Source organism: Mirounga angustirostris, unplaced genomic scaffold, assembly GCF_029215605.1.
Source record: "Mirounga angustirostris isolate CCGP_5_RB_7025 unplaced genomic scaffold, mMirAng1.0.hap1 SCAF_7, whole genome shotgun sequence".
Taxonomy (NCBI): Eukaryota; Metazoa; Chordata; class Mammalia; order Carnivora; family Phocidae; genus Mirounga; species Mirounga angustirostris.
The window spans coordinates 7,425,396-7,440,443 of record NW_026991715.1 but is presented as its reverse complement, the minus strand read 5'-3'; the positions used below and the strand labels follow the sequence as shown (position 1 = coordinate 7,440,443).

The 15,048-nt window shown below is 38.2% G+C and overlaps 1 non-coding gene across 1 annotated transcript; it reads left to right on the top strand.

Annotated features, from left to right (window-relative positions):
• The first annotated feature begins 757 nt into the window (after positions 1-757).
• LOC123841741 (U6 spliceosomal RNA) lies at positions 758-864 on the top strand. Its single transcript, XR_006790281.1, has one exon. It is a non-coding gene; the product is annotated as a U6 spliceosomal RNA (small nuclear RNA).
• The last annotated feature ends 14,184 nt before the right edge of the window (positions 865-15,048 follow it).

The following is a 15,048-nucleotide window of genomic DNA, read 5'->3' as shown; positions in this document are numbered from 1 at the left end:
GGGAATCTTATGTAGACGGGACCTTGGACAAGGGACTAATCTGAACCCTAGTTTCCTCATGTATAAAGTGAGAATGATGATGTTCACTACAAATATTTGTTGTGAGAATTAAAAGGAATAAAATATCTAAGGTGTGGGCACCTGGGTGGCTCAGCTGGTTAAGTGACTGCCTTTGGTTCAGGTCATGATCCTGGAGTCCCGGGATCGAGTCCCACATCGGGCTCCCTGCTCAGCAGGGAGTCTGCTTCTCCCTCTGAGCCTCCCCGCTCTCATGCTCTCTCTCTCATTCTCTCTCACATAAATAAATAAAATCTTTAAAAAAAAATATCTAAGATGTTCTCCCTGTTACAGGTTCTGAGAATTGTATTTACTAGTGTCACTGTCCTGCCATCTCCCTAAAGCTGGAAAGCAGAGGCAAAAATACACAACTTACTAAAATAAAACTCACTAAACAAATAACATAGCCTAAAGACTAATTGATTAATTAACTATAGAAATGAAGAAATACATAAAATAAATCCTAAGTAGGGATTTGTAGGGTTACCACATAATATTCAAAACATTGAGGATTGTATGAAAAATTGCAAAGCATGGAAAGGAATAAAGAAGTGTAAGAAAAAAGTCAACAAACTTAATGATAGGTGAATTCAGATTATCAGGTATAAGGCACAAAAGAGAAGTATAAGGAACAGAGCCTTAGATCTCTGTGGGATACCATCAAGCATAGCAACATAGGTATTTGCAAATTTAAGAAAGAGTGCTCACTTCGGCAGCACATATACTAAAATTGGAATGATACAGAGAAGATTAGCATGGCCCCTGCCTAAGGATGACACATGAATTCGAGAAGCATTCCATATTTTTTTAAGCTAAAGACTGTAGTAAGAGACACAGAAGGACACTATATCATTCTTAAAGGGTCTATAGAACAAGAGGATCTAACAATTGTAAATATCTATGCCCCCAACATGGGAGCAGCCAAAGACATAAGCCAACTGTTAACCAAAATGAAGATACATACTGATAATAATACATTAATAGTAGGAGATCTCAAAACTCCATTCTCAGCAATAGACAGATCATCTAAGTAGAAAATCAACAAAGAAATAAGAGCTTTGAATGACACACTGGACCAGTTGGACCTCTTGCTATGTACAGAATGTTCCACCCTAAAACAACAGAATACATATTCTTTTTGAGCGCACATGGAACTTTCTCCAGAATAGACCACATACTGAGTCACAAATCAGGTCTCAACCAGTACCAAAATACTGAGATTATTCCCTGCATATTCTCAGACCACAATGCTTTGAAACTGGAAATCAGTCACAAGAAAAGTATGGAATAAATTCAAATACTTGGAAGCTAAAGACCATCCTGTTCAAAAATGTTTTGATCTACCAGGAAATCAAAGAAAAACTTAAACAATTCATGGAAACCAATGAGAATGAAAACACATCGGTCCAAAACCTATGGGATACTGCAAAGGTGGTCCTAAGGGGGAAATACATAGCCATCCAAGCCTCACTCAAAAAAATAGAAAAATCCCGAATTCACCAACTAACTTTACACCTTAAAGAACTGGAGAAGCAACAACAAATGATGCCTAAGCCACGCATTAGAAGAGAAATAATTAAGATTAGAGCAGAAATCAATGAATTAGAAACCAGAAACACAGTAGAGCAGATCAACGAAACTAGAAGCTGGTTCTTTGAAAGAATTAATAAGATCGATAAACCACTGGTCAGACTTATCCAAAAGAAAAGAGAAAGGACCCAAATTAATAAAATCATGAATGAAAGGGGAGAGATCACGACCAACACCAAGGAAATAGAAATAATTATCAGAAATTATTATCAACAACTATATGCCAATAAATTAAGCAACCTGGAAGAAATGGATGCCTTCCTGGAAACCTATAAGCTGCCAAGACTGAAACAGGAAGAAATTGACAACACGAATAGACCAATAAGCAGTAATAAGATTGAAGCAGTGACCCAAAACCTTCCAAAAAACAAGAGTCAAGGGCCTGATGGATTCCCTGGGGAATTCTACCAAACATTCAAAGAAGAAATAATACCTATTCTCCTGAAGGAGTTTCAAAAAATAGAAACAGAAGGAAAATTTCCAGACTCATTTTATGAGGAAAGCATTACCTTGATCCCAAAACCAGGCAAAGACCCCATCAAAAAAGAGAATCAGACCAATATCCCTGATGAATATGGATACCAAAATTCTCAACATGATCCTAGCTAATAGTATCCAACTGTACATTAAAAGGATTATCCATCAGGACCAGGTGGGATTTATCCTTGGGATGCAAGGGTGGTTCAACATTTGCAAATCAATCACTGTGATAGAACACATTAATAAGAGGACGGAGAAGAACCATATGGTCCTCTCAATGGATGCAGAAAAAGCATTTGACAAAGTACAACATCCTTTCCTGATTAAAACTCTTCAGAGTATAGGGATAGAGGGAACATTCCTCAATTCCATAAAAACTCTTTATGAAATGCCCACATTAAATATCATTCTCAATGGGGAAAAGCTGAGAGCCTCAGGAACACAAACAGGATGCTCACTCTCACCACTATTGTTCAACATAGTACTTGAAGTCCTAGCCTCAGCAATCAGACAACAAAAAGAAATAAAATGTATTCAAAATGGAAAAGAAGAAGTCAAACTCTCTCTTTGCAGATGACATGATACTTTATGTGGAAAACCCAAAAGACTCCACCCCCAAATTACTAGACCTCATACAGCAATTCAGTACTGTGGCAGGATACAAAATCAATGCACAGAAATCAGTTGCTTTTCTATACACTAAAAATGTAACTTTAGAAAGAAAAATTAGGGAATCAATTCCATTTACAATAGCACCAAAAACCATAAGAATCTATACTCTAGAAACTACAGGACACTTATGAAAGAAATTGAAGAAGACACAAAAAGATGGAAAAACATTCCATGATCATGGATCAGAAGAATAAACATTGTTAAAATGTCTATGCTGCCCAGAGCAATCTATAATTTCCTTTTTTTTTTTAAGATTTTATTCATTTATTTGACAGAGAGAGACACAGCAAGAGAGGAACACAAGCAGGGGGAGTGGGAGAGGGAGAAGCAGGCTTCCTGCTGAACAGGGAGCCCGATGTGGGGCTCGATCCCAGGACCCTGGGACCATGACCTGAGCCGAAGGCAGACGCTTAATGACCGAGCCACCCAGGCGCCCCTATCTATAATTTCCTTTTTAAAAAATTTTATTATGTTATGTTAGTCACCATACAATACATCATTAGTTTTTGATGTGGTGGTCCACGATCCATTGTTTTCATATAACACCCAGTGCTCCATGCAGTATGTGCCCTCCTTAATACCCATCACCAGGCTAACCCATCCCTGCTCCCCCCTCCCTGTTTGTTTCTCAGAGTCCATAGTCTCTAATGGTTCATCTCTCCCTCCGATTCCCCGCCCCCATTCATTTTTCCCTTCCTTCTCCTATTGTCTCCATGCTATTTCTTATGTTCCACAAATAAGTGAAACCATATGATAATTGACTTTCTCTGATTAACTTATTTCACTTAGCATAATCTTCTCCAGTCCCATCTATGTTGATGTAGAAGTTGGGTATTCATCCTTTCTGATGGGTGAGAAATATTCCATTGTATATATGGACCACATCTTCTTTATCTATTCATCTGTTGGAGGGCATCTCAGCTCTTTCAGTTTGGCTATTGCGGACATTGCTGCTATGAACATTGGGGTGCATATGGCCCTTCTTTTCACTACATCTGTGTCTTTGGGGTAAATACCCAGGAGTGCAATGGCTGGGTCATAGGGTAGCTCTGTTTTTCAATTTCTGAGGCACCTCCACACTGTTTTCCAAAGTGGCTGTACCAACTTGCATTCCCACCAACAGTGTAAGAGGGTTCCCCTTTCTCCACAACCTCTCCAACATGTGTTGTTTCTTTCCCTGTCCATTTTTGCCATTCTAACTGGTGTAAGGTGATCTATCAATGTGGTTTTGATTTGAATTTCCCTGACGGCTAATGATGATGAACACTTCTTCATGTGTCTGTTAGCCATTTGTATGTCTCCTTCAGAAAAGTGTCTTTTCATATCGTCTGCCCAATTTTTGACTTGATTATTTGTTTTTTGGGTGTTGAGTTTGAGAAGTTCTTTATAGATCTTGGATACCAGCCCTTTATCTGTTGTGTCATTTGCAAATATCTTCTCCCATTCTGTGGGTTGCCTCTTTGTTTTGTTGACTGTTTCCTTTGCTGTGCAGAAGCTTTTTATCTTGATGAAGTCCCAGAAGTTCATTTTTGCTTTTGTTTCACTAGCTTTTGGAGATGTATCTTGAAGGAAGTTGCTGTGGCTGATGTCAAAGAGGTTACTGCCTATGTTCTCCTCTAGGATTTGCATGGATTCCTCTCTCACATTGAGGTCTTTCATCCACTTTGAGTTTATCATTGTGAATAGTATTAGAGAATGGTCGAGTTTCATTCTTCTGCATGTGGCTGTCCAATTTTCCCAGCACCATTTATTGAAGAGACTGTCTTTTTTCCATTGCATGTTTTTTTCTGCTTTGTCAAAGATTATTTGATCATAGAATTGAGGGTCCATATCTGGGTTCTCTATTCTGTTCCATTGGTCTGTATGTCTGTTTTTGTGCCAGTACCATGCTGTCTTGGTGATCACAGCTTTGTAATATAGCTTGAAATCGGGCAACGTGATGCCCCCAGCTTTGTTTTTCTTTTTCAACATTTCCTTGGCAATTCCAGGTCTTTTCTGATTCCATACAAATTTTAGGATTGTTTGTTCCAGCACTTTGAAAAATCTCATTGGAATTTTGATTGGGATGGCATTGAAGGTATAGATTGCTCTGGGTAGCATAGACATTTTAACAATGTTTATTATTCCAATCCATGAGCATGGAATATTTTTCCATCTTTTTGTGTCTTCAGTTTCTTTCATGAGTGTTCTGTAATTCCTAGAGTATAGATCTTCAACCTCTTTGGTTAGGTTTATTCTGAGGTATCTTATGGTTTTTAGTGCTATTGTAAATGGAATCATTTCTCTAATTTCTCTTTCTACAGTTGCGTTGTTAGTGTATAAGAAAGCAACTGATTTCTGTGCATTGATTTTGTATCCTGCCACATTACCGAATTGCTGTATGAGTTCTAGTAATTTGGGGTGGAGTCTTTTGGGTTTTCCACATAAAGTATTATGTCATCTGCAAAAAGAGAGAGTTTGGCTTCTTCTTTGCCAGTTTGAAAACCTTTTATTTCTTTTTGTTGTCTGATTGCTGTTGCTAGGACTTCTAGTACTATGTTGAACAAGAGTGGTGAGGGTGGGCATCCTTGATGTGTTCCTGATCTTAGGAGAAAGACTCTCAGCTTTTCCCCATTGAGGATGACATTTGCTGTGGGTTTTTCATAGATGGATTTTATGAACTTGAGGAATGTTCCCTCTATCCCTATACTCTGAGGAGTTTTAATCAGGAAAGGATGTTGTATTTTGTCAAATGCTTTTTCTGCATCCATTGAGAGGACCATATGATTCTTCTCCCTCCTCTTATTAATGTGTTCTATCACACTGATTGATTTGCAAATGTTGAACCACCCTTGCATCCCGGGGATAAATCCCACTTGGTTGTGGTGGATGATCCTTTTAATGTATTGTTGGATCCTATTAGCTAGGATTTTGTTGAGAATTTTGGAATCCATATTCATGAGGGATATCGGTCTGAAATTCTCTTTTTTGATGGGGTCTTTGCCTGGTTTGAGGATTAAGGTAATGCTGGCCTCATAGAATGAGTTTGGAAGTTTTCCTTCTGTTTCTATTTTTTGAAACAGCTTCAGGAGAATAGGTATTATTTCTTCTTTGAATGTTTGGTAGAATTCCCCAGGGAATCCATCAGGCCCTTGACTCTTGTTTTTTAGGAAGATTTTGATCACTGCTTCAATCTCGTTACTGGTTATTGGTCTATTCATGTTGTCAATTTCTTCCTGTTTCAGTCTTGGCAGCTTATAGGTTTCCAGGAAGGCCTCCATTTCATCCAGATTGTTCAGTTTATTGACATACAGTTGTTGGTAATAATTTCCAATAATTGTTTCTATTTCCTTCGTTTTAGTCCTGATCTCTCCCCTGTCATTCATAATTTTATTAATTTGGGTCCTTTCTCTTTTCTTTTGGATAAATCTGACCAGTGGTTTATCGATCTTATTAATTCTTTCAAAGAACCAGCTTCTAGTTTCGTTGATCTGCTCTACTGTGTTTCTGGTTTCTAATTCATTGATTTCTGCTCTAATCTTAATTATTTCTCTTCTAATGCGTGGCTTAGGCGTCGTTTGTTGCTTTTTCTCTAGTTCTTTAAGGTGTAAAGTTAGTTGGTGAATTCTGGATTTTTCTATTTTTTTGAGTGAGGCTTGGATGGCTATGTATTTCCCCCTTAGGACCACCTTTGCAGTATCCCATAGGTTTTGGACCGATGTGTTTTCATTCTCATTGATTTCCATGAATTGTTTAACTTCTTTGATTTCCTGGTGGACCCATTCTTGAGCAGAGTGGTCTTTAGCTTCCAAGTGTTTGAATTTCTGCCAATTTTTTTCTTGTGATTGATTTCCAGTTTCAAAGCATTGTGGTCTGAGAATATGCAGGGAATAATCTCAATCTTTTGGTATAGGTTGAGACCTGATTTGTGACCCAGCATGTGGTCTATTCTGGAGAAAGTTCCATGTGCGCTCGAGAAGAGTGAGTATTCTGTTGTTTTAGGGTGGAATGTTCTGTAAATATCTATGAGGCCCATCTGGTCCAGTGTGTCATTCAAAGCTCTTGTTTCCTTGTTGATTTTCTGCTTAGATGATCTGTCTATTGCTGAGAGTGGAGTATTGAGGTCCCCTATAATTAACGTATTGTTATCAATATGACTCTTTATTTTGGTTAATAGTTGGCTTATGTAGATGGCTGCTCCCATGCTAGGGGCATAGATATTTACAATTGTTAGATCTTCTTGTTGGATAGACCCTTTAAGTAGGATATAGTGTCCTTCTGTGTCTCTAATTACAGACTTTAGTTTAAAATCTAATTTGTCTGATATAAGAATTGCTCCCCAGCTTTCTTTTGAGGTCCATTGGCATGGAAGATGGATCTCCATCCCTTCACTTTCAGTATGGATGTATCTTTAGGTTCAAAATGAGTCTCTGGTAGGCAGTATATGGATGGGTCCTGTCTTTTTATCCAATCTGCAACCCTGTGCCGTTTTATGGGAGCATTTAGGCCATTCACGTTGAGAGTGATTATTGAAAGATATGAATTAATTGTCATCATGTTGCCTGTGAAGACATTGTGTTTATAGATTGTCCCTGTAAATTTCTGTTGTAGATCACTCTTGGGGTCTTTCTCCTTTTATAGAACCCCCCTTAATATTTCTTGCAGGGCTGGCTTAGGGTCACATATTCTTTCAGTTCCTGCCAGTCTTGGAAGCTCTGCATCTCCCCGTCCATTCTAAATGACAGCCTTTCCGGATAAATTATTCTTGGCTGCATGTTCTTCTCATTTAGTACCCTGAATATGTCTTGCCAGGCCTTTCTGGCTTGCCAGGTCTCTGTGGATGGGTCTGACGCTTTTCTGATGTTCCTCCCTCTGTACGTAAGGAGTCTCTTCCCCCTAACTGCTCTTAAGATGGTTTCTTTGGTTCTAAGATTTGTGAGTTTTACTATTACATGCCAGGGTGTTGGCTTGTTTTCCTTGATCTTGGGAGGGGTCTTCTCTGCCTCTAGGATATGAATGTTTGTTTCTTTCCCCAGATTAGGGAAGTTCTCAGCTACGATTTCCTCAAATATATCTTCTAGTCCTCTCTCTCTCTCTCTCCACTCCGTCCAGGATTCCAATAATTCTGACATTGGCACACTTCATGGTGTCACTTATTTCTCTGATTCTATTTTCATGGATTCTGAGTTGTTTTTCCCAGGTCTCTTCTTTTCCCTTTTGATCTATTAAATTGTCTTCCAGGTCACTTATTCGTTCTTCTGCCTCGCTTACCCCAGCTGCTAGATCATCTAGATTAGATTGGATCTCATTGATAGCATTTTTAAGTTCTGCCAATGAGCTTTCATTTCTACCCTTAGAGACTCTATGTTGCCATTAATTGATTTCTCCATTCTACCCATTGTCTTCACAATTGCTAGCCTGAATTCCATCTCCAACATCTTGGTTATATCTGCATCCATTTGTAAATCTGCAGCATAAGTCATAATCTCTGAGTCTTTTCTATGTTGGGGGTTCCTCCTTCTAGTCATTCTGTTGATGGGTGTTTGAGGGAATGTATAGAGTCCAAATTATTGACCAGAACCCAAGCCAGATGCACCTGTTTTCTAGGGACCTTAGGGTTGCTGGCCTCTTGTTTTCCCAGCCTGTCTTCTGCGGGTGGGGCCTGCGGTGCTGTTACTCAGGCAACCCTGTTTGGGTGGAGTTGCCCTGCCCCCCTGTGGTGGGGGATGGGCTCAGTGGGAACCAGTGTTTGGGGGCTTTTGTTCTCTGGTGTCTTTCCCTGGTGACTTTCCACGTCTCTTCCGAGAGTCAGAGCAGAAGAGACCATTTCCAACCTTCTGCCTCAGAGCAGAGAGATTGCAGTCTGTTCTTCAGTGAGCTCTCCAGGCCACACTGTCTCCGTTTCTGTCTGTGCTGCTATAAACTACAGCGTCCTGGATTGTGCACCCCTCCACAGCGCCCCCAGTCCTGCCTCCAGGTCAGGGCACATCTCTGCCCTTTGTGCTTCTAAAACCACCAGCAGCTCCTAGTTTGCATGCGTGACCCCACCCCTCTGGGTTTCTGCCCCAGGGGTTGCCCTAAAGTCCTTTCCCCACCTCTAGGGGTCTGTGAGTCTGTGCCCAGTTCCCAGTGCGCGAAGCTGTCACTCACCAGCGGTGTAGGATCCCCACGGACAGGCTCCCTTCCACTGCCGTTTATCCTCCAATATCTGCCCCCAGAATCAGGGCTCCCCACTTCGTACCTCAAAACCAACCACCTGCAATATTATGTTTGTAGAGATCCAGATCTTCTTACATCTCAGGCTGGTTTCGTGGGTGCTCAGAGTGGTCTGGTAGATACCCAGCTCAATTCCAGGGACCAGTTGAAATAGGGTTCCCTACTCCTCCACCATCTTTCCTTCTCCTCTGGATGGCATAGACATTTTAACAAAATTTATTCTTCTAACCCATGAGCATGGACTGTCTTTCCATCTCTTTGTGTCTTCCTCAATTTCTTTCATAAGTGTTCTGTAGTTTCTAGAGTACAGATCCTTTACCTCTTTGGTTAGGTTTATTCCTAGATATCTTGTGGGGTTTTTTGGTGCAATTATAAATGGGATCGATTCCTTAATTTCTCTTTCTTCAGTCACATTGTTAGTGTATAGAATGCAACTGATTTCTGTGCATTGATTTTGTATCCTGCCACTTTGGTGAATTGCTGTATGAGTTCTGGTAATTTTGGGGTGGAATCTTTTGGGTTTTCCATGTAAAGTATCCATGTCATCTGTGAAGAGTGAGAGTTGGACTTATTCTTTGCCGATTTAAATGTCTTTTATTTCTTTTTGTTGTCTGATTGCTGAGGCTAGGACTTCTACTGTTATGTTGAACAATAATGGCAAGAGTGGGCATCCCTGTCATGTCCTGACCTTATGGGAAAAGCTCTCAGTTTTTCCACATTGACAGTGATATTCACTGTCCACATGCTGATTGGAGCCCAATCTTATGACCCTGAGATCATGAGCTGAGCGAAAATCAAGAATTGGACATTTAACCAACTGAGCCACCAAGGTGCCTTAATAGACTTTTTTAGAGAAGATTTAGGTTTACAGAAAATTGAGCAGAAAGTATAGAGTGTTCCTATATACCACTTCTCTCAAACCCTCCTGCCACCCATCACAGTTTCCCATATGATTAGCATCTTGTATTTGTGTGGTACATCTGTTACAACTGACAAACACATATTGATACTATGTTATTAACCAAAGTCCATAGTTTACATTGAGGTTTATTCTTGGTGGTGCATATTCTATGTGTTTTGCCAAATGAATAATATGTATCCACCATCACCTTATTGTACAGAATAGTATCACTGTCATAAAAATCTCCCTGTTCCAGCTATTCTTCCCTCCCTATCTCCCTCCAGAACCCTTTCACTAATGATCTTTTTACTGAGTTGTTATGTTTCTTCCAGGATGTCATATAGTTGGAATCATACAGCCTTTTAGACTGGCTTCTTTCACTTAGTAATATGCATCTAAGGTTTTTTCATCTTTTTATGGCTTAATAGATCATTTCTTTTATTGCTGTAAATAAGTTTCCATTTTATAAATGTACCACAGTCTGTTTATGTGCTAACCTTTGGAAGGACATCTTGTTGCTTCCAGTTTTTGGTAATCATGAATAAAGCTGCTATAAATATTCATATTCAGGTTTTAATGTGGATTTAAGTTTTCAAATCATTTAGGTAAATGCCTAGAAGTGTGATTTCCTGATCATATGTTAAGACCAGATCATATATGACTGTTCCATGGTCATAGGATTGTTTGGCTGTGTAAGAAATTGCCAAACTGTCTTTCAAGATGACTATATCATTTTGCATTTCCAACCAGCAATGAATGAAAGGTCCTGTTGTCCCATATACTTATTAATCTTTGTGTTCATCAGTGTTTTGGATTTTAGCCATTCTAATAAGTGTGTAGTGATATTGCACTGTTTCAATTTGCAGTTCTCAAATGGAATATGATGTTTAGCATATTTTTTCTTTTTAAAAATATTTTAATTTATTTTTTTATCTTGACAATTCTCTTTATTTTTTTATTATTATGTTCAATTAACCAACATATAGTACATCATTACTTTTTGATGTGTTCAATGATTCATTAGTTGTGTATAACACCCAGTTCTCATCACATAATGTGCCCTCCTTAATGCTCATCACCTAGTTACCCCACCCCTCCACCCACCTCCCCCTCCACAACCCTCAGTTTATTTCCCAGAGTCAAGAATTTCTGAAGATTTGTCTCCCTTTCTGATTTCTTCCCATTTAGTTTTCCCTCCTTTCCCCTATGATTCTCTGTGCTATTTTTTATATTCCACATATAAGTGAAACCATATGATAATTGTCTTTCTCTGATTGGCTTATTTCACTTAGCATAATACCCTCCAGTTCCATCCACATCGATGTAAATGATAGGTATTCATTCTTTCTGATGGCTGAGTAATATTCCATTGTGTATATGAACCACATCTTCTTTATATGCTTATTTCCCATCTGTACATCTTTGGTGAGGTGCCTGTTCAGATCTTTGCCCATTTTATTTTGGATTTTTTTTAATTGTCAAGTCTTAAGAGTTCTTTGTATACTTTGGATATAAGTCCTTATCATGTATGTATTCTTTTTTTTTATTCAAGTGCAATTAACACACAGTGTTATATTAGTTTCAAGTGTACAATATAGTGATTCAACAATTCTATACATTACTCAGTACTCATCATAGTAAGTATACTCCTAATGCCTTTCACCTATCTCACCCCCCCACCCCACCACACACACACCTCCTTTCTGGCAACCAATGGTTTATTCTCTATATTTAAGAGTCTGTTTTTCAATTTTTTTCCTTTAAATTCAGTTTAATTAACATACTGTATTATTAGTTTCAGAGGTAGAATTCAGTGACCCATCAGTTGTATATAACACCCAGTGCTCATTACTTCAAGTGCCCTCCTTATTGCCCATCACCCAAATACCCCACCCCCACTTTCCCTCCAGCAACCCTCAGTTTGTTTCCTATAGTTAAGAGTTAAGAGTCTGGTTTTTTGTTTGTCTCTTATTTTGTTTGTTTTGTTTTGTTTCTTAAATTCCACATATGAGTGAAATCATATGGTATTTCTTTCTCTGACTAACTTACTTTGCTTCGCATTATATCCTCTAGATCTATCCATGATGCTGCAAATGGCAAGATTTAATTTTTTTTATGACTAATATTTTATATAAATAGCTTCCATTTATATTTTATATAAATAAATATATATAACTTCCATATCTTGGCTACTGTAAATAATGCTGCAATAAACATGGGGGTGCAAATATCTTAATTTACTAGTGTTTTTTGTTTTCTTTGGGATAATATCAAGTAGTGGAATTATTGGATCATATGGTAATTTTGATTTGTTTATCGCAGTGGCTACACTAGCTTACATTCCCACCAACAGTGCACAAGGTTTTCTTTTTCTTCACATCCTCACCAACTCCTGTTATTTCTTGTCTTTTTCATTCTGGCCATTCTGACCGGTGTAAGTTGATACCTGATTGTGGTTTTAATTTGCATTTCCCTAATGATTAGTGATATTGAGCATGTTTTCATGTGTCTTGGCCATTCTGTATGTCTTCTTTTGAAAAATGTTTATTCAGGGCGCCTGGGTGGATCAGTTGGTTAAGCAACTGCCTTCGGCTCAGGTCATGATCCTGGAGTCCCGGGATCGAGTCCTGCATCGGGCTCCCTGCTCAGCGGGGGTTCTGCTTCTCCCTCTGACCCTCCCCCCTCTCATGTGCTCTCTCTCAAATAAATAAATAAAATCTTTAAAAAAAATGTTTATTCAGGTCCCCTGCCATTTTTTTCAAGTTTTTATTTAAATTCCAGTTAGTTAACATACAGTGTAACATTAGTTTCAGGTGTAAAATCCAGTGATTCATCAGTTACATACATCACCCAGTGTGCATCACAAGTGCCCTCCTTAATGCCCATCATCCAATTACCCCACCCCTCTACCCACCTCCTCTCTAGCTACCCTCAGTTTGTTCCCTATAGTTAAGAGTCTCTTACAGTGGGGCACCTGGGTGGCATAGTCATTTAAGCATCTAATTCTTGGTTTTGGCTCAGGTCGTGATCTCAGTGTCCTGAAATCGAGCCCTGTGTAAGGCTCCATGCTCAGCATGGAGTCTGCTTGGGTTCTCTCTCCCCTCTCCCTCTGCTCCTCCACGCCCCCCCCCCACAGGTGTTTTCTCTCTCTCTCTCTCTAAAATAAATAATAATAATAAATTTTAAAAAGAGAATCTCTATGGTTTGCCTCTCTTTCTCTGTTTTTATCTTATTTTTCTTTCCATTCCCCTATGTTCATCTGTTTTTCTTAAATTCCACATATGAGTGAAATCATATGGTATTTGTCTTTCTCTGACTGACTTATTTCATTTAGCATAATACACTCTAGTTCCAGCTATGTCATTGCAAATGGCAAGACTTCATTCTTTTTGATGGCTGAGTAATATTCCATTGTACATCTGAGTAATATTCCATACCACATCTTCTTTATCCATTCATCTACTGACAGACATCTGGGCTCTTTCCATAGTTTAGCAATTGTGGACATTGCTGCTATAAATATTGGGGTGCATGTGTGTATGGAATTTTTTTTTAATCCATTCATTGATCCTATGTGTTTTGATTGGAGAATTTAGTTCATTTTCATTTAAAGTAATAATTTATACATATGTACTTATTGCCATTTTGTTAATTGTTTTCTGGTTGTTTTGTGATTCTTTTCTGTTCCTTTCTTCTTACTCTCTTCCTTTGTGGTTTGGTGATTTTCTTTAGTGTCAGGCTTAAATTCCTTTATTATCTTTTGTGTACTATTATAGGTTTTTGCTTTATGGATACCATGAGGCTAACATATACTAGAGTGTGTGTGTAAGTACACAGTCTCTTTTAAGTTGATAGCAACTAAATTTGAATGCATTCTAAAACTATATTTTTACTCCCCATTTTTATGTTTTTGATATCACTTGTACATCTTTTTTTGTATCATTTAACTGATGATTAATGTAGTTGTAGCTATTTTTACTACTTGTTTTTTAACCTCTATACTAACTTTATAAGTGATTAATCCACTACCTTTACTATATATTTACCTCTACCGATGAGATTTACATTTTCATATGTTTTCTTTTTTTTAATTTTCTTTTTTTATTTTAAAAGATTTTATTTATTTGACAGAGAGAGATTTTAGCCATTCTAATAGGTGTGTAGTGATATTGCACTGTTTCAATTTGCAGTTAAACTATTTTTGAAAAAACTTTTTTTAACCTCTAAGAGTCAGATGATTATATTTGGAATACTTTTCATATCAGTCAGTTTTTAGATGTTAGAAACTAGCCTGAGAGGAGGTTTAATTCTGGAAAATGTATCTTTTACAATAGTTTTGATGTAAAAAGCATTTTTAAAAACAAATTTTGGCTCATGTGTGAACACATACTGATAAGCTGAGGTTTTCTACTTCTGATGGGGCTGCAGTCTTTAAGAAGAAAGGCAAGCATTGTTGTCCTTTGAAACAACATCTCCTGGATCTCATGTTGGTGTGTGTGCATGAATGAGTCTGCTTTTATGCTTGTATTTTTTTGTGTTGAGTATCTATTTTGAATATGCATAATTATGCTTTGATTCCTCATAATTTCTTATTGTATAGAATTGATTTGCATTGAGCATAAACTGTAAAGTGTGAAATATTTCACTTAGCATAATCTCCTCCAGTCCCATCCATGTTGATGTGAAAGTTGGTTATTCATCCTTTCTGATGGCTGAGTAATATTCCATTGTATATATGAACCACATCTTTATCCATTCATCTGTTGAAGGGTGTAAGTCAAGCAGAGAAAGTCAATTATCATATAGTTTCACTAATTTGTGGAACATAAGGAATAGCATGGAGGACATTAGGAGAAAGAAGGGAAAAATGAAGGGGGAGGAATCAGAGGGGGAGACCAACCATGAGAGACTATGGACTCTGAGAAACAGAGGGTTTTAGAGGGGAGGGGGGTGGGGGGATGGGTTAGCCCAGAGATGGGTATTAAGGAGGGCATGTATTGCATGAAGCACTGGGTGTTATACACAAACAATGAATCATGGAACACTACATCAAAAACTAAAGATGTACTGTATGGTGACTAACATAACATAATAAAATAAATTAAAAAAATAAAAAGTGTGAAATAAGTATGTGGCTAAAAGAGGAGCTCATT